General features: G+C 51.0%; 1 protein-coding gene across 1 annotated transcript in view; it reads right to left on the bottom strand.

The window, feature by feature from the left end:
* LOC119965442 (calcium/calmodulin-dependent protein kinase type II subunit alpha) overlaps positions 1-19,847 on the bottom strand; it is a 123,549-nt gene extending 103,702 nt beyond the window's left edge. The window contains exon 1 of the mRNA XM_038796226.1: positions 19,829-19,847. The gene's annotated coding sequence lies outside the window, so the exon portion shown is untranslated. The remainder of the gene's footprint in view (positions 1-19,828) is intronic.
* Positions 19,848-22,313: the final 2,466 nt, after the last annotated feature.

Genomic DNA, 22,313 nt, shown 5'->3' on the forward strand with positions numbered 1-22,313 from the left:
CTTTGGGTTTAGATTCCAGCACCCGCTGTAATTTGCTTTCATTCAGTCAATTCAGTATTCCCAGTAGCAATCCCGTTAGTCTTGTTCCTGGTGTGCTTTCATTACATAGAAATGAAAATGAAATGAAAATCGCTTATTGTCACGAGTAGGCTTCAATGAAGTTACTGTGAAAAGCCCCTAGTCGCCACATTCCGGCGCCTGTCCGGGGAGGCTGGTATGGGAATCGAACCGTGCTGCCGGCCTGCTTGGTCTGCTTTAAAAGTCAGTGATTTAGCTGAGTGAGCTAAACCAGAACATAGAACATAGAAAAATACAGCACAGAACAGGCCCTTCGGCCCATGATGTTGTGCCGAACCTTTGTCCTAGATTAATCATAGATTGTGATAGAATTTACAGTGCAGAAGGAGGCCACTCGGCCCATCGAGTCTGCACCGGCTCCTGGAAAGAGCACCCTACCCAATGTCAACACCTCCACCCAATTACAATTGCTTTCTCCTCCTAACTACGCTTAGCACAGGCAGCTGCTATCTTGTCATGGAGAGTGATACTTGGCATCACTGTGTTACAATATTGTTCATGTTTATTTTATTTTATTTATTTTCAAAATAAGTTTAAAGTGCCCAATTCTTTTTTTTCCAATTAAGCGGCAATTTAGCGTGGCCAATCCACCGACCCTGCACATCTTGTTGGGTTGTGGGGGTGAGACCCACGCAGACACGGGGAGAATGTGCAAACTCCACACGGACAGTGACCCAGAGCCGGGATGGAACCTGGGTCCTTGGCGCCATGAGGCAGCAGGGGGAGCCACTGTGCCATTGTGCCGCCCTGATATTGTTCATGTTTATTGAGAAATCCAAACACTCCATAATCACCTGGCAGAAATATTCCACAAGGTCTCTCCTTTTCGAACAGAAATAAACTTTATTGCAGATGCAAATTTTTTTTTCCCAATTAAGGGGCAATTTAGTGTGGTCAATCCACCTGACCTGCACATCTTCTTGGGTTGTGAGAGTGAGACTCACGCAGACACAGGGGCAATGTGCAAACTCCATATGGACAGTGACCCAGGGCCGGGTCCGTACCCGGGTCCTCAGTGTCGTGGGTCAGCAGTGCCAATCACTGCGCCAATTGCATATAAGAATTAAACAAAGCAAGCATTATTAATGTGACACTATAGTTGACAGTTACTTATGCTATGAACTCAGTTCATATTTTTTACTTCCCCCCCCCCTCCCCAACAAGAATTTCTGATACAAAACAGTACATCCAGAAGGTTCATTCACTTCACAGCTCGCTGGAATTCATTTTAATTCCTCTCAGGGTTCCAGCCAGTCCCCGAGGTAATATTTTATGGGGATCCTTCCATTGGCTTTTTGGTTAGGTGACTGTTCAACTTTTATTTAATGCTGTGGATGCCTCTGCTCCTTGTTCCGGTTGACCACTAATACCCAATTGCCTTCTCATAGCTTCCTTGCAAGCTTTGCTGATTGTTTTCTGTCACAAAGTTCTGTGAGGACCACTGTAGATTTCTTCCTCTGGTGTAAACTAGGCAAACCTTCCAGCTGATTTTCTCCTCATGGAACCAAGACTAAGCTTGAGCACCACCCGCACCCTGCTTCCGCGCAGTGGATGATGAGGTATTTTCTTTGCCTAACAATCATCTCCTGTTGGCTGTCTCAATCCAGTGAGATGCAGTCTGCACCAAAACAACATTGCAACTGCCTGCTTGCTGAGAAAATATCAAGATAAAAAAAGAAACTCGGGGAGGATTGTCCATCCCGCCAGCCTCGTTTTCCAGAGCGACGGGGCATGCCCTGCCAGCAGCGGGATTCTCCCATCCCGCGGTCAGCCAATGGGGTTTTCCATTGTAGGCAACGGGAAACCCGTGGGTACACTGCCATCAAAGCAGAGGATCCCACCGACGGAGAATCCTGCATCTTCTGTTCCCATGGGCTATTTCCATGACAGCGTGGCATCCTTTGGGATGGTCTCAAACAGAAATGTAAACAAATTATTTGACCTTCAACACAACTCTTTGATTCTGTACTTATATGATCATTTATATTTCTAATGGTTATAATTGCCCTTTCTCGAGGTACCTTGGCTCCAGTAAGAGGTCAGAGATGGGTCACCCATTGCTTAAGTTTGATTTCCACTATCAACTCTGGTCTTGGAAAAGCATTAGTGGGGGGGGATGGGTGGGAGGGTTGGGGGAGGGGGGCGGTGTGTGTTTATGGTGACTATGGGTGATTCCTGATTCCTTTTTGTCATTTGTTTATATGAACATGCGGGCTAATGTTTGGGGTTTGGTGGGAGGATGGGATCGTTGTTATTGATATGGGGATTGACATATTTGTTACTGATTATTGTTTGTTGTTGGTTGGTGTAAATTTGGGAGAAAATGTGAAAAAGGAAGAGAATAAAAAATATTTTTAAAACACCTCTGATCTTGGAAGATAAACAGGTTAATCAAGCCTCGGCTTGACGGAGTTGCATCTATATCAGAATTGATTTTACCAATTTATCAATAAGATGTCCCCATTTTTCGACAGATAAAACGTTAATTCCTCAAACCAATAAGTACATTCTAAAACATATTGAATTACGAATTAGATATTCACAACAGCCCTTACCTAATGGTCTGGCTATTTCAAAAAATGTAATCAACTTCTCACAGCCTGTCACTAAACACTAACCACCACTCCCCCCCCATCCCCCCCTCTACCCTGCACCTAACCATTGCCACCATGAGGCTTGTTTAGCTCACTGGGCTAAATCGCTGGCTTTTAAAGCAGACCAAGCAGGCCAGCAGCATGGTTCAATTCCCGTACCAGCCTCCCCGGACAGGCGCCAGAATGTGGCGTCTAGGGGCTTTTCACAGTAACTTCATTGAAGCCTACTCGTGACAATAAGCGATTTTCATTTCATTTCATTTCATGAGTGGGACAGTCAACTTGCTGATCTGGACGACTCTCTTCTCCGTTTTTAACTTTGCAATGGAGGGTTCCATTCTCTCTGGCTGGGCTCAGATATGATCCAAAACAGTACAGAGTTTGTGTTTGGAAGATGAGACAGAGGGTGCCGTCAATTGACCCAGCTCACCCTCTTACGGGTACAGGTACTTGACGTTTCCAGAGGTTGCTGCTCAACAAGCTTCATTGGTGATCAGCAAAGGTTTGGGAGGTTTCCCCCATCTCTATCTGTGCTTAACACAATCGGCCCTCAGCTGTGTGAGTGCGAGGGCAGCACGGTGGCGCAGTGGTTAGCATTGTTGCCTACGGCGCTGAGGACCCGGGTTCGAATCCCGGCCCTGGGTCACTGTCTGTGAGGAGTTTGCACATTCTCCCTGTGTCTGCGTGGGTTTCACCCCCACAACCCAAAAGATGTGCAGGATAGGTGGATTGGCCACGCTAAATTGCCCCTTAATTGGAAAAAAAAAAATTGGGTACTCTAAATTTATTTTTAAAAAAGCTATGTGAGTGCTTCTTTGTTAGACAGGCCGTACCGGGCTGGGTATACATCTGCCCATTGCACACTCACCCCTGTTATTTACCCTCCCTATTGCACATCCCACTCATCGCACATGCACCTGAATATTCTTTCCTTGCAGGTCATTACCACTCACTGCCTCAAAACGGTTCTTCCTCACATCGCTCTCCCCTGCCTCTCTTGTCCAAAAGCTTTCGCCCATATTCTCCGATCTTTGTACCATGAGGCAATAGGAACGGCATTTCTTTATCTATCTTATCTAAACCTGTCATAATCTTATTCACCTCCATCAAATCTCCCCTTAATCTCCAAAGAATCCCGACTGTGCAGAAGGAGGCCATTCGGCCCATTGAGTCTGCACCCACCCTCTCATTGGTTCCAATGGAAACAACCCCAGCTTCTCTGACCTAACCTGGTCACGAAAATGCCTCATCCCTGGACTCATTCTGGTAGATCCCCTCTGTGCCCTCTCAAAGACCCTCATATCCAGAAATGGATGTAATGCTCGAGCTGTGGTCTAATCCAAGCATTATAATGGCTCAACATAACTGGCATTCTTTTGAACTCAATGCCTCGATTTATGAGGTCCAAGATCGCATACAATTGGGCTGATGAGCGGCAAATAACGTTTATATGCTCCACAAGTACCAGACAATGATGATCTCCAAAATGAGGGAACCTATCGTTCCTTGACATTTAATGGCGTTACCATCGCTAAATCCCCCACTGGCAACATCCTGGGGGTTACTATTGACCAGAAACTGAACTGGACTAGCCACATTAATACTGTGGCTACCAGAGCAGCTCAGAAGCTGGGAATTCTGTGACGAGTAGCCCATCTCCTAACCCCCAAAGCCTGTCCACCATCTCCAAGGCACAAGCCAGGGATGTAATGGAATATTCTCCACTTGCCTGGATGAGCGCAGCTTCAACAACACTCAAGAAGCTTAACACCATCCAGGGCAAAGCAGCCCACTTGGTTGGCACCCCTTCCACCACCTTTTTTTAAAAATTGAGAGTACGCAATTATTTTTTTCCAATTAAGGGGCAATTTAGTGTGGCCAATCCACCTAACCTGCACATCTTTGGGTTGTGGGGGTGAGACCCACACAGACTCGGGAAGAATGTGCAAACTCCACACGGACAGTGACCCGGGGCTGGGATTGAACCAGGGTCCTCAGCGCCGTAGGCAGCAGTGCTAATCAATGCCCCATCATGCTGCCCCCTTCCACCATCTTAACCATTCACTCCCTCCACCACTGATACACAGTGGCATGTGTGAAATCTACAAGATGCACTCAAGCAACTCAGCAACTTTGATGGCACCTCCCAAATCTATGACCTTGACCACCTTGAAGGATAATGGCAGCGGATGCATGGGAGCATCACCACCTGCAAGCTGCCCATCCAGCCATATCTCATCCTGACTTGGAACTCTATCGCTGTTCTTTCACTGTCTCTGGGACTAAATTTACACCATGTGCTTTCCCAGCGGTTCAGGATGGTGACTCACCACCACCTTCTCAAGGGTATTTTGGGATGGGAAACAAATGCTGGCCTAGCCAGCAATGCCCACATCCCGTGAAATAATTACAAAGTCGCTTTGCTTGCTACTCTCTCAATATGTCCTGCCACCTAGACATACATGCACCTCCAGGTCCCTATGCTACGTGCTCCTCAGAACTCTGCCATTGAGTCTGTATTGCCTCTCCTGGTCCCTTATGCAAAAATGCATCACCACACATTTTTCTGTATTAAATGCCACCTACCACATGCCTGCCCATTCTGCCAGCCTACCTGTGGCCCCAAGTGAGAACACTGCATCCATTAGAAGTCTAAAGTATTCAGAATCAAAGTGTTGTGTTGAAGGTAAAACAATTTGTTTCCATTTATGTGAAGGGGTAGGTGGAGGTGAGGGATACCAGGTGAAGGTGAGGGATACAAGATGAAGGTGAATAGTTGGAGTGAGGTATATGGGGAGAATGTGGATAGGTGGAGGTGAGGGGTATGGGGGGAAGGTGAGTAGGTGGGGATGAGAGATGCAGGGTGAAGGTGGGTAGGTGGGGGTGAGGAATACAGGGTGAAAATGGGTAGGTGAGGGTGAGGGATACAGTGTGAAAGTGGGTAGGTGAGGGATACAGGGTGAAAGTGGGTAAGTGAGGGTAAGGGATACAGGTGAAGGTGGGTAGGTGAGGGTGAGGTACACAGGGTGAGGGTGGGTAGGTGAGGGTAAGGGATACAGGGTGAAAGTGGGTAGGTGAGGGTGAGGGATACAGGGTGAAAGTGGGTAGGTGAGGGTAAGGGATACAGGATGAGGGTGGGTAGGTGAGGGTGAGGGATCTGGGGTGTAGGTGGGTAGGTGGGGTGAGGGATATAGGATAAGTAGAAGAACCCTCCCTTTGATGATTTTTGATGTTATGCATTCATACAATTCTCACAATTGGAACCATTCTTATATCTGATGGGTCAATTTCACGATACATCGACATAGCTTGAAAATGGAGGAAAGGTCCAGATGTTAAGCACAACCTACCTACCCAACACGGTGGAGCTGCTTCATCGATCACACAGTGCCCCAAAAGCAGGCCAATCACTACCTGTATTGGCTGAGATCTTCCATTTGCTATTGTATTCTGAGAGTGTAAGCTGGAGAGATCTGGCGACTGATCTCTTGTTCTACTAATCAAACCTGCCCAGTATTTAAACCAATGCTATTGGGTGAAGGAAGATGCATTTATCCAACATCCAATCAATGACACTTTACATTAACATACAGAAAGGTGTCACAAACAACAAGTAAATTAATGAATCGGACATGTTTTTATTAGTGATTTTGGTTGAAGGATAAATATTAGCCCAGGAGACCCTTGCTCTCCGTCTTGGTGGGATCCTGGTTTAATGCCTCAGCTATCCATTGTCCTGCCATTGGCAATGAAGCCACCCCACATCGCCAGGAAGCCCGTGGTGGGGCTGCACCATTGGCGAGCCAGGAAGATCCCGTTGGCGTGAACAGCCGGGAGATCTCTCCCACCATCTCCGGCGTTGCAGCACTCCCTCAGTAAAAATGTCGGTCGGGGATAATGTGTTCAAGGTTCTGAAACTTCAGAGAGACGAAGAGAGAATGAGGAACGGTGTGAGAGAGAGAGAGACGGGGGGTGGGTGGGGAGGGGGTGGGGTGGGGGGGGGGGGGGGGAGAGAGAGAGAACCACAGCTAACCAAGATCGGCGGTGGCGATGCCAAACTTTTTCAAATCCCGTGGCAAGAAATGTGGTCCAACAGCAGCGCCCACTCGCAAGCCAACTTGTTCAACACAGAACCACTGCGTGGGCTGTGTATCTGACACCAGACCAACTGCTCTACTCTGAACTCAGTCATGGTAGGGGACTCCCGGAAGGACACTGGAAATGCTTCCCGGATGGTCCTCGCGATGTCTGAAGAGGTCCAACATACCCATCCCATCATGGGAACCCCCTGGTTTCCGCCCGACCAGAATGGTTCATCCAGGAAGGCATTGAACACCTTGAGGAGTTTTGCCCGGAATTTGCAGAGGGGGCGTCGAGGCGATGGGTGAGTGCACAACCCTCCGAACAACCCATCCAGCCAGCCCTTCAAAGCATCACCAGCCCCGCATGTGCCAGAGTCCGTAAATCGCACATTGGACTTAATCATCTCAGGACCCATCGAGCTGGAGTGGAAGCAAAAGATTCTCCACCCCGAGGGCCTGTAAGTCTGAAGAAGCATTCCAAAAGATAAGAAGACACTTGTGACTGCAGGGCGGTTATAACTGAAAGTAATAGAACATTCAGTTCCGCACTGGTAATGGGCATTATTCTGGAGTCAATTACCAAATAACTTATTCAATTGTCAGGGACATGTTGCAATTAAGCATAACATAGGGTCAGAAAAGATAAGGGTCAGAACAAGCAAAAATATTACTGACTTGGGAATTAAATATGTCTCAATTTTCAGCAGATGTTTGATAAAGTCAGTGAACAAGCACAGTTACCGCAGTGAAAAAGCCACACTGAAATGAAGAGGTATCTCCAAATTGGCTTGAGATGAGTCATCGAGTCATCATATCATGCAGCACAGAATAGACCCTTCGGCCCATCACATCTGCGCCAGTCAAACACCATCACCTGACTATTCTAATCCCATTTTCCAGCACTTGGCCCATTCCTTGTGTGCCTCGTCATTACAAGTGCATACTGAATACATCTTCAATGTTATGAGGGTCTCCGCCTCCACCACCCTTTCAGGCAGCGAGTTCCAGACTCCCACCACCCTCTGGGTGAAAAGGTTCTTCCTCACATCCCCTCTAAACCTCCTGCCCCTCACCTTAAATCTCTGTCCCCTGGTCATTGATCCCTCCACCAAGGGGAAATGTTCTTCCCGTCTACTCTATCTATGCCCCTCGTAATTTTATACATCTCAATCATGTCGCCCCTCAGTCCCTTCTGCTGCAAGGAAAACAACCCCAATCTATCCAATCTCTCTTCACGGCAAAAACTCTCCAGCCCAGGCAACATCCCGGTAAATCTCCTCTGCACCTTTTCCAGTGCGATCACATCCCTCCTACAATGTGGATCCAGAACTGCACATGATACTCCAGCTGTGGCCTAACCAACGTTTTATACAGTTCCAGCAGAACCCCTCTGCTCTTAAACTCTATGCCTTGGCTAATAAAGGCAAGTATACCATATACCTTCTTAACCACAGTATCCACCTGCTCTGCTATCTTAAGGGACCGGTGTACATGCACACCGTGGTCCCTCTGATCCTTGGTGCTTCCCAGGGTCCTGCTGTTTATCATGTATTCCCTTGCCTTGTTTGTCCTGCCCAAGTGCATCCCCTCACACTTATCCAGATTGAATTCTATTTGCCACCAATCAGCCCATCTAACCAGCCTGTCTATATCCTCCTGTTAACGAAGGCTGTCCCCCTCACTATTTACCACCCCACCAGTTTTTGTATCATCCGCAAACTTACTGATCGACCCTACTACATTCATATCTAAATCATTTATATAAACCACAAACAAGGGCCCCAAAACTGGGGCGGATTCTCTGATCTGCGGCGGGTTGGAGAATCGCCGGGGGGCCTCGCAAATCTCGCCACGCCGCCCTGGGACGCGATTCTGGGACGACGGAAAATCGGCGACAATGGGGCCAGCGTCGTTGGCACGGCGCCGGTCGGGCGTCTCTCTACGCCCGGATGTGCCAAGCGGCTGTGCCAAAAAACTCGAGTCCCGCCGGTGCTGTTCTAACATGCTCTGAGCCAGCGGGACCTCAGCGTTGAAGGGTCTGGGGGAAGCCTGTTGCGGGGGGGGGGGGGGGGGTCTGTCCCCGGGGGAAGGCCTCCATTGTGGCCTGGCTCGACATCGGGTCCCACCGATTGGCGGGCCGGCCTCTCGGTCTGGGGACCTCCTTTCTTCCTCACCGGGCCCTGTAGCCCTACGCCATTTGGCGTCGGGGCCGGCACGGAGAAGAGAGCCACTACGCATGCGTGCGTTGGCGCCGGTGCCACCGTGGACCCCGCGGCGCCCAGTTGACGCCGGGATCAGCAGCTGGAACAGCGTGGGCCGCTCCAGCGCCGTGCTGGCCCTCTGTGACCTGGAGAATCGGGCACCAAAAGGCCTGTTGATGCCGGAGTAAAACACTCCCGTTTTTACACCGGCGTCAATACTTAGCCGCGCGATGGGAGAATCCTGCCCATGATCTCTGCGGGACCCCACTGGACACAGGCATCAAGTCAAAAAACCATCCTTCGACCATCACCCTCTGCCAATTTTGGATCCCATTTGCCAAATTTCCTTGGATCCCGTGGGCTCTTATCTTCATTATCAGTTTCCATGTGGGATCTCATCAAAAGCGTTGCTGAAGTCCAAGTCGACTGTGTCAAATGTATTTCCATCATTTACACACCTGGTCACCTCTTTGAAAATTTTTCAATCAAGTTGGTCAGACATGACCTCCCCTTAACGAAGCCATACTGACTGTTCGCGATTAACCCCTCCCTCTCCAAATGCTGATTAGTTCTGTCTCTCAGAATGACTTCCAATTGTTCCTCCACCACTGAGGTTAGACTGACTGGCCTGTAGTTTTCTGGTTTATCCCTTCCTACCTTCTTGAAAAATGGTACCACATTGGCTATCCTCCAGTCCTCCAGCGCCTCTCCTGTGGCTAGAGAGGAATTGAAAATTATTGCCAGAGCCCCTGATATTTCCTCCCTTGCCTCACCAACAGCCTGGGATACATTTAATCTGGCCCTGGAGATTTGTCTACTTTTAAGTTTGCCAGACCACCCTCCTGGAACCTCCACTCTGTCTATGTTAATCTCTTTAATTTTATCACAGTCCTTCTCCCTGATTCCTATACCCACACCGTTCCTCTCACAAGTGAACACTGACACAAAGTATTCATTTAGAACACCACCTACATCCTCCGGCTCCACAGACAAATCACCACTGTGGTCCTTAATGGGCCCAACACATTCCCTAGTTATCCTTTTACCCCTAATATCCTTGTAAATAAATTTAGGATTTTCCTTTATTTTACCTGTCAGTGTCCTTCCATGTCCCTTTTCGCTCTCCGGATGTTCTTTTTAAGTTCCCTCTTGCACATTCTATACCCCTCTAGGGCTTCTGTTGCTTTGAACCCTCGATATCTGCCATAAACCTTGTGGTAGTATGACTAGGGATATTACGGTACCTTGGAAGCGAGCTTTTATTGGTGCAGAAGACTCGCTGCCCATTGGCCCGGGCAAGTCATGTGCCTCTCTGTTGATTGGCTGGGGAAGTCTACGAGGCAGGGTATAAGAACCCGTACTGTCCGGCAGTCGGCCTTTCTTTTGTACGTCTGCTGCCGGGCACATATCTTGTGCGTTAAAGCCTGTCGTTCGGATCTCATCCTCGTCTCGTGTCCAATTGATGGTGCATCAAACCTCTCGCAAAGATCGGCTGTTGAGTGTGACTCCGTGGGTAGTACTGTCTGCTCTCTGTGTCAGAGGACTGCAGTTCAAGTCCCAGTTCTAGAGACTCGATGGTGCCACCCACTCTGGTGCCAGTACTTTTTTGGGTGAGGAATTAACCCTCCGCCCCATCTGCTCTCCCCGGTGGATGTAAACAATCTCACGGCTACTGATTCCTCGGCCCCGGGCCAATGTTTATTCATTGCACAGCGTCACGTAGCTTCTTGTGGCACCTTGTTGCATGCAGATTAGCTGCCATAATTCCTACATTACAAGAGGCGCTGCACTTCAATGGCGCTTTGGGATGGCCTGAAATTATCAGAGGCGCAGATTGTTTCTTTTCCGGTTGTTGGCAATTCAAAAAGACGTTTTCGTTAAAAAAAGACCGCAGCGATCTTCCTTTGTGGCAGACATGATGGATTGCAGCCGATGGAGAGTTTCCCCTTTGACCCTTACTGATCTCTGGTTTCCGTAGGTGCCCTGGGGGTTCCCACACTGTTGAACACAGCCATGACGACAAGGGCAATTGCTCTCAGCTCACTACCTGCAGTTACTGGGTCTGTGTCCACCTCAAGGCTAATACATTCTTCCCTGGGAACCGAGTATCGCTGGCACAGGCAGAATTCATAGAATCACAGAATTTACAGCCCAGAAGGAGGCCATTCAACCCATTGAGTCTGCACCAGCCCTTGGAAAGAGCACCCAACCTTAACTAACCTCCACCCTATCCCTTTAACCCAGTAACCCCACCTAACCTTTTGGACACGAAGTGGCAATTTAGCATAACCGATCCGGGCTGGTTTAACACAGGGCTAAATCGCTGGCTTTGAAAGCAAATCAATGCAGGCCAGCAGCATGGGTTCAATTCCCGTACCAGCCTTCCTGAACAGGCGCCGGAATGTGGTGACTAGGGGCTTTTCACAGTAACTTCATTTGAAGCCTACTCGTGACAATAGTGATTTTCATTTCATTTCATTGAACCGGCACACTTTTGGACTGTGGGAGGAAACCGGAGCTCCCGGAGGACACCTGCGCAGACACGGGGAGAAAGTGCAAACTCCACACTGACAGTCACTCGACGCCGGAATTGAACCTGGGACCCTGGAGCTGTGAGGCAACAGTGCGAACCACTGTGGTACCGTCCCGCCCCATCCATAATAACCTTTGATTTGAGTGTTTGCAGAGGGGCAGTTAAGTGTCAACCACATTGCCGTGTGTCTGGAGTCACATGTGGGCCAGACATGTAGGGGCAGCACAGTAGCACAGTGGTTGGCACAGTTGCTTCACAGCTCCAGGGTCCCAGGCTCGATTCCCGGCTTGGGTCACTGTCTGTGCGGAGTCTGCACGTTCTCCCCGTGTCTGCGTGGGTTTCCTCCGGGTGCTCCGGTTTCCTCCCACAGTCCAAAGATGCGCCGGTAAGGTGGATTGGCCATGCTAAAATTGACCTTCGCACGAAAAATGTTAGGTGGGGGTTACTGGGTTACAGGGATAGGTTGGAGATGTGGGCTTAAATTAGGTGCTCTTTCCAAGGGCCGGTGCAGACTCGATGGGCTGAATGGCCTCCTTCTGCACTGTAAATTCTATAATAACCAGGTAAGGATGGCAGATTGCCTTCCCAAAAGGACTTTTGTGAACCAGATAGATTTGTACAACAATCGCAAATTGCTTCATGGTCACTATTACTGAGACTATCTTTTAATTCCAGATTTTTAATTATCAGCCAAATTAATAATTAGCCAGCATTGATGGCCGACCAGCATTTATCACCATCCCTAATTGCTCTTGAGAAGGCAGCAGTGAACTGTTGCAGTCCATGCAGTATGCGAGTAGCTTGGCCTGTATTTTGTGTACAGGAAACGCTCAGGCATTCTTCCCCATTGTCAAGTCTCGAATCACAGGCCATTCAGCCCATCACACTTGCGTTGGTTCTTTGAAAGACCCTGGCCTAATTTCAATTCCCAGAGCCCTCTGCACTTTTCCTTTCCAAGCACTTACTCAATTCATTGTGAAAATTATTTGAGAATTTGCTTCCACCATCCGTTCAGACAACATATTCCAAATCACAACAATTCACTGTTATATATATATAAAATCATTTCCTCTCCGTCTGGTCCTTTTGCCAATTATTTTAATTCTGTGTTCTCTGGTTAATTCCAGTTACTGGTAACAATTTTTCGCCCATGTACTTACATAGAAAATAGAAGCAGCAGGAGGACATTCGGCCCTTCGAGCCTGTTCTCCCATTCATTATGATCATGGTTGATCATCCAACTCAGTAATCTAATCCCGCCGCACTGTCAGAGGGTCAGTGCTGAGGGAGTGCTACATTGTCGAAGGGACAGTGATGAGGGAGTGCTGCATTGTCAGAGGGACAGTGATGAGGGAGTGCTGCACTGTCAAAGGGTCAGTATTGAGGGCGTGCTGCACTGTCAGAGGGTCAGTGCTGAGGGAGTGCTACATTGTCAGGGGGTCAGTACTGAGGGAGTGCTGCACTGTCAGAGGGTCAGTGCTGAGGGAGTGCTGCAGTGTCAGAGGGTCAGTACTGAGGGAGTGGTGCACTGTCAGAGGGTCAGTACTGAGGGAGTGCTGCACTGTCAGGATCAGTACTGAGGGAGTGCTGCACTGTCAGAGGGTCAGTGCTGAGGGAGTGCTACATTGTCAGAGGGACAGTGATGAAGGAGTGCTGCACTGTCAAAGGGGCAGTACTGAGGGAGTGCTACATTGTCAGGGGGTCAGTACTGAGGGAGTGCTGCACTGTCAGAGGGTCAGTACTGAGGGAGTGCTGCATTGTCAGAGGGACAGTGTTGAGGGAGTGCTGCACTGTCAGAGGGGCAGTACTGAGGGAGAGCTGCATTGTCAGAGAGTCAGTGCTGACGGAGTGCTGCACTGTCAGAGGGTCAGTACTGAGGGAGCGCTGCACTGTCAGAGGGTCAGTACTGAGGGAGTGCCGCACTGTCAGAGCGTCAGTACTGAGGGAGTGCTGCACTGTCAGAGGGTCAGTACTGAGGGAGTGCTGCACTGTCAGAGGGTCAGTACTGAGGGAGTGCTGCACTGTCAGAGGGTCAGTACTGAGGGAGCGCTGCACTGTCAGAGGGACAGTACTGAGGGAGTGCTGCACTGTCAGAGGGACAGTACTGAGGGAGAGCTGCATTGTCAGAGAGTCAGTGCTGAGGGAGTGCTGCACTGTCAGAGGGGCAGTACTGAGGGAGTGCTGCACTGTCAGAGGGGCAGTACTGAGGGAGTGCTGCACTGTCAGAGGGTCAGTACTGAGGGAGTGCTGACCTGTCAGAGGCTCAGTACTGAGGGAGTGCTGCACTGTCAGAGGGTCAGTACTGAGTGAGTGCTGCACTGTCAGAGGGGCAGTACTGAGGGATTGCTGCGCTGTCAGAGGGTCAGTACTGAGGGAGTGCTGCACTGTCAGAGGGCCAGTACTGAGGGAGTACTGCACTGTCAGAGGGTCAGTACTGAGGGAGTGCTGTACTGTCAGAGGGGCAGTACTGAGGGATTGCTGCGCTGTCAGAGGGTCAGTACTGAGGGAGCGCTGCACTGTCAGAGGGGCAGTACTGAGGGAGTGCTGCGCTGTCAGATGGTCAGTACTGAGGGAGCGCCGCACTGTCAGAGGGTCAGTACTGAGGGAGTGCTGCACTGTCAGAGGGTCAGTACTGAGGGAGTGTAGCACTGCCAGAGGATCAGTACTGAGGGAGTGCTGCACTGTCGGAGGGTCAGTACTGAGGGAGTGCTGCACTGTCAGAGGGTCAGTACTGAGGGAGTGCTGCACTGTCAGAGGGTCAGTATTGAGGGAGTGCTGCACTGTCAGAGGGTCAGTACTGAGGGAGTGCTGCACTGTCAGAGAGTCAGTACTGAGGGAGTGCTGCACTGTCAAAGGGGCAGTACTGAGGGAGTGCTGCACTGTCAGAGGGTCAGTGCTGAGGGAGTGCTACATTGTCAGAGGGACAGTGATGAGGGAGTGCTGCACTGTCAAAGGGTCAGTATTGAGGGCGTGCTGCACTGTCAGAGGGTCAGTGCTGAGGGAGTGCTGCACTGTCAGAGGGTCAGTACTGAGGGAGTGCTGCACTGTCGGAGGGTCAGTACTGAGGGAGTGCTGCACTGTCAGAGGGTCAGTACTGAGGGAGTGCTGCACTGTCAGAGGGTCAGTACTGAGGGAATGCTACATTGTCAGAGGGACAGTGCTGAGGGAGTGCTGCACTGTCAAAGGGGCAGTACTGAGGGAGTGCTGCACTGTCAGAGGGTCAGTACTGAGGGCATGCTGCACTGTCAGAGGGTCAGTGCTGAGGGAGTGCGGCACTGTCAGAGAGTCAGCACTGAGGGAGTGCTGCACTGTCAGTGGGTCAGTACTGAGGGAGTGCTGCACTGTCAGAGGGTCAGTGCTGAGGGAGTGCTACATTGTCAGAGGGACAGTGATGAGGGAGTGCTGCACTGTCAAAGGGGCAGTACTGAGGGAGTGCTACATTGTCAGGGGGTCAGTACTGAGGGAGTGCTGCACTGTCAGAGGGTCAGTACTGAGGGAGTGCTGCACTGTCAGAGGGTCAGTACTGAGGGAGTGCTGCACTGTCAGAGGGGCAGTACTGAGGGAGTGCTGCACTGTCAGAGGGTCAGTACTGAGGGAGTGCTGCATTGTCAGAGGGACAGTGTTGAGGGAGTGCTGCACTGTCAGAGGGGCAGTACTGAGGGAGAGCTGCATTGTCAGAGAGTCAGTGCTGACGGAGTGCTGCACTGTCAGAGGGTCAGTACTGAGGGAGCGCTGCACTGTCAGAGGGTCAGTACTGAGGGAGTGCCGCACTGTCAGAGCGTCAGTACTGAGGGAGTGCTGCACTGTCAGAGGGTCAGTACTGAGGGAGTGCTGCAATGTCAGAGGGCCAGTACTGAGGGAGTACTGCACTGTCAGAGGGTCAGTACTGAGGGAGTGCTGTACTGTCAGAGGGGCAGTACTGAGGGATTGCTGCGCTGTCAGAGGGTCAGTACTGAGGGAGCGCTGCACTGTCAGAGGGGCAGTACTGAGGGAGTGCTGCGCTGTCAGATGGTCAGTACTGAGGGAGCGCCGCACTGTCAGAGGGTCAGTACTGAGGGAGTGCTGCACTGTCAGAGGGTCAGTACTGAGGGAGTGTAGCACTGCCAGAGGATCAGTACTGAGGGAGTGCTGCACTGTCAGAGGGTCAGTATTGAGGGAGTGCTGCACTGTCAGAGGGTCAGTACTGAGGGAGTGCTGCACTGTCAGAGAGTCAGTACTGAGGGAGTGCTGCACTGTCAGTGGGTCAGTACTGAGGGAGTGCTGCACTGTCAGAGGGTCAGTGCTGAGGGAGTGCTACATTGTCAGAGGGACAGTGATGAGGGAGTGCTGCACTGTCAAAGGGTCAGTATTGAGGGCGTGCTGCACTGTCAGAGGGTCAGTGCTGAGGGAGTGCTGCACTGTCAGAGGGTCAGTACTGAGGGAGTGCTGCACTGTCGGAGGGTCAGTACTGAGGGAGTGCTGCACTGTCAGAGGGTCAGTACTGAGGGAGTGCTGCACTGTCAGAGGGTCAGTACTGAGGGAATGCTACATTGTCAGAGGGACAGTGCTGAGGGAGTGCTGCACTGTCAAAGGGGCAGTACTGAGGGAGTGCTGCACTGTCAGAGGGTCAGTACTGAGGGCATGCTGCACTGTCAGAGGGTCAGTGCTGAGGGAGTGCGGCACTGTCAGAGAGTCAGCACTGAGGGAGTGCTGCACTGTCAGTGGGTCAGTACTGAGGGAGTGCTGCACTGTCAGAGGGTCAGTGCTGAGGGAGTGCTACATTGTCAGAGGGACAGTGATGAGGGAGTGCTGCACTGTCAAAGGGGCAGTACTGAGGAAGTGCTGCACTGTCAGAGGGTCAGTATTGAGGGCGTGCTGCACTGTCAGAGGGTCAGTGCTGAGGGAGTGCTACATTGTCAGGGGGTCAGTACTGAGGGAGTGCTGCACTGTCAGAGGGTCAGTGCTGAGGGTGTGCTGCAGTGTCAGAGGGTCAGTACTGAGGGAGTGCTGCACTGTCAGAGGGTCAGTACTGAGGGAGTGCTGCACTGTCAGGATCAGTACTGAGGGATTGCTGCACTGTCAGAGGGTCAGTACTGAGGGAGTGCTGCACTGTCAGAGGGTCAGTACTGAGGGAGTGCTGCACTGTCAGAGGGTCAGTACTGAGGGAGTGCTGCACTGTCAGAGGGGCAGTACTGAGGGAGTGCTGCACTGTCAGAGGGGCAGTACTGAGGGAGTGCTGCACTGTCAGAGGGTCAGTACTGAGGGAGTGCTGCATTGTCAGAGGGACAGTGTTGAGGGAGTGCTGCACTGTCAGAGGGGCAGTACTGAGGGAGAGCTGCATTGTCAGAGAGTCAGTGCTGACGGAGTGCTGCACTGTCAGAGGGTCAGTACTGAGGGAGCGCTGCACTGTCAGAGGGTCAGTACTGAGGGAGTGCCGCACTGTCAGAGCGTCAGTACTGAGGGAGTGCTGCACTGTCAGACGGTCAGTACTGAGGGAGTGCTGCACTGTCAGAGGGTCAGTACTGAGGGAGTGCTGCACTGTCAGAGGGTCAGTACTGAGGGAGCGCTGCACTGTCAGAGGGACAGTACTGAGGGAGTGCTGCACTGTCAGAGGGACAGTACTGAGGGAGAGCTGCATTGTCAGAGAGTCAGTGCTGAGGGAGTGCTGCACTGTCATAGGGGCAGTACTGAGGGAGTGCTGCACTGTCAGAGGGGCAGTACTGAGGGAGTGCTGCACTGTCAGAGGGTCAGTACTGAGGGAGTGCTGCACTGTCAGAGGCTCAGTACTGAGGGAGTGCTGCACTGTCAGAGGGTCAGTACTGAGTGAGTGCTGCACTGTCAGAGGGGCAGTACTGAGCGATTGCTGCGCCGTCAGAGGGTCAGTACTGAGGGAGTGCTGCACTGTCAGAGGGCCAGTACTGAGGGAGTACTGCACTGTCAGAGGGTCAGTACTGAGGGAGTGCTGCACTGTCAGAGGGGCAGTACTGAGGGATTGCTGCGCTGTCAGAGGGTCAGTACTGAGGGAGCGCTGCACTGTCAGAGGGGCAGTACTGAGGGAGTGCTGCGCTGTCAGATGGTCAGTACTGAGGGAGCGCCGCACTGTCAGAGGGTCAGTACTGAGGGAGTGCTGCACTGTCAGAGGGGAAGTACTGAGGGAGTGCTGCGCTGTCAGATGGTCAGTACTGAGGGAGCGCCGCACTGTCAGAGGGTCAGTACTGAGGGAGTGCTGCACTGTCAGAGGGTCAGTACTGAGTGAGTGCTGCACTGTCAGAGGGTTAGTACTGAGGGAGCGCCGCACTGTCAGAGGGTCAGTACTGAGGGAGTGCTGCACTGTCAGAGGGTTAGTACTGAGGGAGCGCCGCACTGTCAGAGGGACAGTACTGAGGGAGTGCTGCACTGTCAGAGGGTCAGTACTGAGGGAGTGCCGCACTGTCAGATGAGATATTAAATTGAAAGCATGGCCTCTGATGGATGACAATATAAATAACAGGGAGCTCCAAATGTGATGTTCAAATCTAAATTGCCCTGTCCTCCCATGCACCATTTCAAGCATTCACTGCCGGGCTCGTGGTTGTGGAATGTGTGTTACCCACGGAAACCACCGGCTGGATTCTCTATACATAGAATTTACAGTGCAGAAGGAGGCCATTCGGCCCATCGAGTCTGCACCAGCTCTTGGAAAGAGCACCCTACCCAAGGTCAACACCACCACCCTATCCCCATAACCCAATAGCCCCAACTCACACTAAGGGCAATTTGGACCCTAAGGGCAATTTAGCATATCCAATCCACCTAACCTGCACATCTTTGGACTGTGGGAGGAAACCGGAGCACCCAGAGGAGAATGTGCAGACTCCGCACAGACATGGACCCAACGGGGAATCGAACCTGGGACCCTGGAGCTGTGAAGCATTTGTGTTAACCACTATGCTACCGTGCTGCCCATTCAAGGGACTTACTGCTGCGAGGAGCGTCGGCCAGGAGCAATTCGTGTCACGCGAACGAGTCAGCATGCAGCCTGCCCGATTCCCGGTCCTGGTGCCATCTGATCCGCTTTGGTCTGGATTCTCGTTAGGAGCCTGACAAGGTGGTGCAGCTGTTAATCGCTCCACTGAACACAGACTGTCATTACAGCCAAGAAGATAGCTGCTAAAAGACCAGCCCCAAGGTTCCCCGCCTCAGAGATTGACCGAATGCTGGGCAGCGTTGAGGAGAGGAGGGACGCCCTCTTTCCCAGGATGGAGCGGAGACTCAGGCTCACGATACTGACTGAGGCAGGGGGTGAGGTGGCAGAGGCTGTCAGCGCTGCCAGCCTCACCAGGAGGGGTGGACCGCAATGCCCAAAGAAGATGAGCAACCTCCATTGAGCAGCTCGAGTGAGTTACCACCTGCGTACCCTGGCATCACTCCCGTCCCTCACGTCTCACATCTGCCTCAATCCCCTAGAGACGGACAACACCCCACCTTCCTGCACCTGGTCCATAGCCCTGTAGCTCACAGCACTAAAGGTGCAGATCCAGGTACTTTTCAAACGAGTTTAGGGCCTCTGCCTCCACCATCAACTCGGGCGGTGAATTCCAAACACCCACTAGCCTCTGAGTAAAAAAGTTTTTCCTCATGTCCCCTTCTGCCTCTTAACTTGAATCTATGTCGCCTAGAATTCTCCACCAAGGGAAACAATTTTACCCTGTCCACTCTATCTCTTCCCCTCATCATTTTGTTCACCTCAATTAAGTCAACCCTCAGCCTTCTTTGTTCCAAGGAAAATAACCCCAATCTATCCAATCTCTCGTCGTAGCCACACTTTTCTCGCCCTGGCCACATTCTTGTAAACCTCCTCTGCACTCTCTCCACAGCAATAACGTCCTTCCTGTAATGTTGGGATTCCCTCTTCCCGCCGGAAGCGTGCCCTTTCCCGTGGGTTTCCCAGCGACGTGGGGTGGCTTCAGCAGGATACAGTATCCCGTTGGCAAGCGGTAGGAAAAAGACAATCTCGCCGCTGGCGAATGGCGCAGCTCCGAGAGCCACGTGGCTGGGGGGGAACGGGACAATCCCGCCCATAGTGTTAATAAACCAGTTTGAGGAAAGGACCGGACAACAGTCTCTCTGGGTAAGGTGAGCCACACAAATCAGAACCGCGCAACCACACCACTAGTGTAAGAGACACCAAAAACCCTCTACTGTTCCAATGCTGGCTTTCTGAGGATGACTGGTTTTAATCGCTCCACCATTTAACCTCCTGGGCCCTTGGCTCTGGTATTCCCTGCTTACACATTGCTTCCTGCCCCTCCGCACCAAACCTCACTTTCCCCCTTTACGACAGTTCTTAAAATCTACCGTCTTGACCAAGCTTTCATTCACCTGTTCTAATATCTCCTCATGTGCTCTGGGTGTCAAATTTAGACTGCTAACACGTTTGCAGAACATCTTGGGACATTCTGCAATGTTTACAACGCGATATACATACAAATTGCTGTTGTCTTGATCGACGAGACTCGAATTGAAACTATACTGTAGATGTAGCTCCATATCTCACAGATCATTGATCTGGAACACTAGGTTATGCTGCATGATATCACAGAAAAAGCATTCAAAATATGTCTGCTGCAAAGTTACTGACATTTAATGAAGGGCGGTTTGAAATGCAAACAGGGGTTCAGGAGCTGAATGTCCCAGTAACTCGGTGTAAGGGGGAGAGATGGGTTGTCTGTCTGCTGGATCAGAAATGGCCCAATAGTGTATCGCCGGGCCTGAGGGCAGATAGGGAATGGTGGGTATTGGTGGGCACATGCGCAATATAATGTCAGAGGTGCTGGCACCTCGGTGTTCAGGATTTTCAAGCAATGCGGTAACTGTGCTCGGAACAACCCCTCCCAAAACCTTCAAACAGGATAAATAAACCAGTAACCGGGCTTTGGAAACAGGACTGCCAGGGCTGAGGAAAGCCGTGAATAACTCCCAGGCCGCAGGATTGACACTGGGTTGGTTGACTTTTAACTGTCCTCTCAAATGGCAAAGCAAACCCATGAGTTATACATCATTGGCCTCCAACAATCATCTTCCTTTGTGCTTCGTACGACTCTAGTCAGTGCAAGTCAGACGTATCTAAATCGCTACAATCAAACTGCATTGGAATTGGACTAGAAACCATCTGGGCACTGACCCCCTGGATTAAACACTGACCCCCTGGATTAAACGCTGATCCCCTGGATTAAACTCTGACCCCCTGGATTAAACACTGACCCCCTGGATTAAACACTGACCCCCCTGGATTAAACGCTGATCCCCTGGATTAAACGCTGATCCCCTGGATTAAACGCTGATCCCAGGATTAAACACTGACCCCAGATTAAATGCTGATCCCCTGGATTAAACGCTGATCCCAGGATTAAATGCTGATCCCCTGGATTAAACGCTGATCCCAGGATTAAATGCTGATCCCCTGGATTAAACGCTGATCCCCTGGATTAAACACTGACCCCCTGGATTAAACGCTGATCCCCTGGATTAAACACTGACCCCCTGGATTAAATGGTGACCCCCTGGATTAAACACTGATCCCCTGGATTAAACACTGATCCCCTGGATTAAACACTGACCACCTGTATTAAGCACTGACCCCTGGATTAAACACTGACCCCCTGGATTAAACGCTGATCCCCCCTGGATTAATCACTGACCCCCTGGATTAATCACTGACCTGGATTAAACACTGACCCCCTGGATTAAACACTGACCCCCTGGATAAAACACTGACCCCCTGGATTAAACACTGACCCCCCTGGATTAAACACTGACCCCCCCTAGATTAATCACTGACCCCCTGGATTAATCACTGATCTCCTGGGTTAAACACTGACTCCACCTGGGTTAAACACTGACCCCCTGGATTAAACACTGACCCCCCTGGATTAATCACTGACCCCCTGGATTAATCACTGATCTCCTGGGTTAAACACTGACTCCACCTGGGTTAAACACTGACCCCCTGGATTAAACACTGACCCCCCTAGATTAAACACTGACCCCCTTGATTAAACACTGACCCCCTGGATTAAACACTGACCCCCTGGATTAAACACTAACTCCCCAGTCTGGACACACCCACACGTCTGGAAACTCACTCCCTGGCCTGACCATTTACTCCCCGGACTGGACACTCACTCCCCGGTCTGGAAGCTCGTTCTCTGGTATGAAGTAGGTTTACATTAACACTGCAATGAAGTTAATCCACTAGTCGCCACATTCCGGCACCTGTTCGGGTACACAGAGGGAGAATTCAGAATGTCCAATTCACCTAACAGCACGTCTTTCGGGACTTGTGGGAGGAAACAGGAGCACCCGGAGGAATACCACGCAGACACGGGGAGAACGTGCAGACTCCGCACAGACAGTGACCCAGCGGGGAATCGAACCCGGGTCCCTGGCGCTGTGAAGCAACATATATCCTGGCAGGTCTCTCGCTGTCTTAATCTTGTAACTCTTAACACCTGTTACAAACAAATAAAATCTAGCGATTCCAGCTTAAAAATTTCCAATTGGCCCTCAGCCTGAACAGCTCTTTCTGAAGGAAACTGATAACAGATCACCATCCCCTTCGTGCTTCCTGACACCTCCATCAAATAACTGAGCTTTAATTTTAAGGTTATGGCGGCGATCAAAAGGGACAAGTTCGAAGTGCCGTAGCAAGTGAGGCTTCCCGGGAGCTCCATGATGGCGGCGTTGAGCAGCTCCTGACCGCGATCGAAGGGCACTTTGTCATTGTCCTGGGCCCCAGCGAGTTCCTATCCCGGCCAGACCAGTTAGAATGTTAGAATTATTCTCAGCACTGGGGAGCTGAGCTCGC

The sequence above is a fragment of the Scyliorhinus canicula genome, chromosome 4 (assembly GCF_902713615.1).
Source record: "Scyliorhinus canicula chromosome 4, sScyCan1.1, whole genome shotgun sequence".
Taxonomy (NCBI): domain Eukaryota; kingdom Metazoa; phylum Chordata; class Chondrichthyes; order Carcharhiniformes; family Scyliorhinidae; genus Scyliorhinus; species Scyliorhinus canicula.